This window comes from Opisthorchis viverrini (assembly GCF_000715545.1).
Source record: "Opisthorchis viverrini unplaced genomic scaffold opera_v5_118, whole genome shotgun sequence".
NCBI lineage: Eukaryota > Metazoa > Platyhelminthes > Trematoda > Opisthorchiida > Opisthorchiidae > Opisthorchis > Opisthorchis viverrini.
The window spans coordinates 529,611-533,498 of NW_008751774.1; positions in this window are offsets into that span (position 1 = coordinate 529,611).

Below are 3,888 nucleotides of genomic sequence, written 5' to 3' on the forward strand. Positions count from 1 at the left end.
CAACTTTTGTGAAAGATGATATCTGGGTGAGCATCGTAACATTACTCCAGAGGTTGGGCATCTTGGTCGTCATGTAAGGAATCCGAGTGTACGTTCACTGGGTGGCCCCAGGCTAAAGCGTAGGTTATTAACGTTACCGGACAGCTTGGATCCTTCGACTCAGGGAGCGGCGCTGGTCACCGGCCAGGCAGTTTCATACAATGCATCACAGACACCTACTGAGCGCATAACATGTGACTCCTTTCCCGTTTTCCCCATGCGAGCCCCGACGAGCAACCTCCCTACAGCACGACCACCGAACTTCGTGGCGCCTGGTACAGTCGTCAAGCAACCACCTGTAAATCTGCATTCATTGGCGATCCCCCTTCTACCCTCGTTGTAAAGGCTGCCGTTTTACATGCCAAAACGGGGTTTTCGGCCCTATCAACAGCAGAATCGTTAACAGATAACGGAAAACTCGTCGCTCTGATCGGTAGTTACTAATAGTAATCTACAACCTAGCCATCATGCATCAGATATGAGTTCTCCTAAAAATGAAGTGAAAATCTCGACAAGTGTAGTAAAATCATTTTTAATTGCAAATAGATAAATCTGGTGACTGTGTCACGTTTATATACTACTTTGGTGAAAAAGTAGGATGTTTAGGTATAGTGAGAGATAGCTTGAGTGCGTCGAAACTGTTTGAATGTAAAAAATGGCCCGAGGCGAATACTTTGTCCTTTCTATCGATTTATGGTCAACAGTTCCCAGACCAGTAACTACAAAAGTTTTATAATTACTCCCTTTCGAATTAATTTTGTATTAACGATAGATTAAACTGAATCTCGTTCACCTTAGTCTACAGTTGAATGTGCTGCGCAGAGGCCGTTTCGTTTTTCAGTTGCAGAGATATTCAGTGTATCGAAGTTCTATTTACCACGCTACACAAATTCGATGAAAATTCGTCGACAGTTCACTACCTGCGCTCTTTTTGGTCCTCGTTACTACCACGTTAATTTGCAAATGAATGTATGCTTTCACTTACAAGTCGGTGTTCAATTAGGAAGGTTGACGGAGGCTCGGGTCGACAATCCAATAACCTCATCCATCGCCATAATGTGTAACATTAGGGAGAGTGGTGAAATACACCCATTTGAAAACTAATTTGGTTTTGCGGGAGGCTCACCTAGAACCCAGCTGACTCCCTCTTTTGTGATGTTTCGAGGGGTAGTGGATTCCTCTGCCTCACTCTGCAGTAATGAACCCATGAATGGGGGAAGCTGCCACAGCACTCTCATAGGATTGTTCGGTGTGTTGCATTAGGTGTAACTGTGCTCAGCAGATCTGACGGTTGTGCCATGTGTAACAGAATCAAAAGCTTTCAAAGTGTCAACAGACGCCAAACTGAGGTGAGGAACAGTTACTCATGAGCGACGACGTTGACGTAGCTTTTCGATGTAGAAATGTAAAGTGGAGTGAATGCAGTTGTGATGTGCGGCTCCATAGAGCAGTGGACATTGCATTAAAGCATCGAACAAGAATGAACGATACGGAAATTGTCCTCACTTGGTCCGACGAAGTCGGGTTCGGGACCTTCGGAACTGCAGTCACCCGGGCACGACACAAATGCTGCGGATAAACCCCGGGAAAGCAATGACGTTGAACTGGCGAAGCATTGTGGACGTCAGGTTATCAAGAGAATCATACGGCCCCGATGTAATTGATCAGACCCCGGTGGCAGCACTGTGCATTACCCATGTGTTTTGGAGCAGAGAACCCCTGTTTTCGGTGCTCTCCGGTGTCCGGAGGCAGAACAGTCTCCACTGCATAATTCATTCCACGACTCATCGAGCACAGCAGACGTTACCTCTTTCCGCCTCTGGTGTTATAAAGTCTGGATGGTGGTTCAGACGACTTGAAGTGTCCGCTTTCGGTTGGCTGGCACACGATGAGCTTGCTGGCGACGATATCGAGGGACAGGTTTCCACGTCTGCCGAGATGTCTAGATGAGTGAAGATCCACAAGCGTTAGATGCCAAGTTGCAACCCTCGGACGAAGGCCAAAGGGTTAACACTGGCGTGGGTACTATTCATGTGTGCGCAACCCATTGCTTGTTTGGACCACGTGGTATAAGCTACAGAGTCGGATGCACGTGGATCTGTTTGACCGATGGTTTTGGTCGGGGTCATTAGATTGCGATTCGTCCGGGTGTGCTTGCCACATAACATGGTTTTGACACTGATAGCCGATCAAGCAGGAAAACAGTGCCCTACTCTCGTGAACTGTCAGGTTTGCGTATCATAAGACAGACAGAACCTGTCAGCCTGGTAGAAGAGTGACTGACTCTTTTTGAGACCAGAAGGAACCGGTAGTTTTCACTCGGTCAAGCTTATCTACGTTGTGATGGGTGGGGTGCGCATGGCGGTGGTGTTTAACCCAGACCAGTCTGGGGCAGCAATCAGCACAGACCGATTTTGCGACCACGTTCGTGTCAACATTTTCATGTACGAGAACTCGACAGTGCGCTGCCAGTTAAGTTTCCGATTTGTAGCATTAACCATAACCTTCACAACACATGGGTCACGCGCGTTTCTCCTGTGTACTGGCTGGAACTGGTGTACAGGCGTCCAATGGATCGTGTTGTTCATTGTCAAAAGCAACCAGTACGTTGCCCCCGACTGCAGTTGCCGAACTCCTGGTTCACCTAGAGTGACGTGTGGACTACCTAATCAGCACCACGAAAAGATGGTTTAATGTGAATTCCAAACCTGCTTGTGACAAAGCTTATTTAGTTTGACATACTTAAACTGAACACATGTTCTGAGTTGGTTCTCTAAAGATTTTTTATTCAAAACGACCAACATCAGTGGCTTTTCGCGTTGTTTTTCCAATGTGTAACGTGGATTAATCGGTTAGGGGGGGCGGCAAAGCTCCCAGTGTTGGAGAATGGTTGCGCTGCAAGTCAGAGTCAACCGCGAAAGCGCTGGACTGCGGATTACCGTCACTATTCATCATTGTACCTGTTTAAGTCCGTCTTACCCACCCCTGGAATCGTTACGAAACATTTGCACACAAAGCCGAACCAAGGTATAAGTCCAACTTATGCAGTAGCAAAAACTATACCTGATTGTGACAAGCTTCTAATCGCTGCATTCGAACCGCTGTACGAGGTTGTGTCACTGTGGCAGGGTTTACCAACATTTGTTCAACTGCCTGTGCATCCGTGTGTGGGTCATCAGTCGGGTATGCTTACTACTTTACGTCTGCCCTCTAATCTTTTTCCATCGAGTTTATACCCGCCAAAAAGCGCTTAGTTGGTTGCACATGCGGCTAAACGCAGACCGCGTATGACATTACTCAATGTGAGTGGGAGATCTGTCGGCGTAGTTCCGTGCGATAGGTAGGTCCGAAGGAGGACACCAGCCCACCGTGCCTGTGCCCCTCTACCACCGTCCAAACCCACAGTAGTCTCGTGTTCGTCATTTCGGACCTATGGCTTGGGTTGCCAGACCCATCACCTCTGAAATGGCTTCAAGAAATTAAACTAGACCGGTGTTATACATGGGCTTGCTGCAGACCAGGCAATTTGAACCTGCTACCAAAAGCTGACAAGATGACGTTGTGGTCAAGCTTGAATGCTACAGTGACCTCCTGGGTACGACTCAACGATGCCGGGATTGACAGATAGGAATAGGCAAACGAAGAGTGGCGAGACCCGTACTACAACTGACCGCAATACGAGGTAAAGTCGTATCGTCCTCTACGGTACGACTCAAGCCGGGATTGACAGATAGGAATAGGCAAACGAAGAGTGGCGAGACCCGTACTACAACTGACCGCAATACGAGGTAAAGTCAGTCGGTCCTCTACGATAGGGAGACGCTTTACCCAGACGACCAGCATATCCAT